We start from the raw sequence: 210 nt of genomic DNA on the forward strand, positions 1-210 counted from the left end.
AACTGATCTAATTATCTATTTTTTTTATATATATTTTTTCTTATTGATATTCTAAGCAACTATTAATTTTAAATATAATACGTTTTGAACCAGGTATAAAAATAGTATGAACTGTGAAATGACCTCTGTTATATAATATGTGCCAAGAATGACTATATTTCATACAAGGAAAAAATATGAATGATTTGTGCGTTGTTGAGAAAATATTCA

Source organism: Penaeus monodon, chromosome 24 (assembly GCF_015228065.2).
Source record: "Penaeus monodon isolate SGIC_2016 chromosome 24, NSTDA_Pmon_1, whole genome shotgun sequence".
In the NCBI taxonomy this organism is placed as follows: Eukaryota; Metazoa; Arthropoda; class Malacostraca; order Decapoda; family Penaeidae; genus Penaeus; species Penaeus monodon.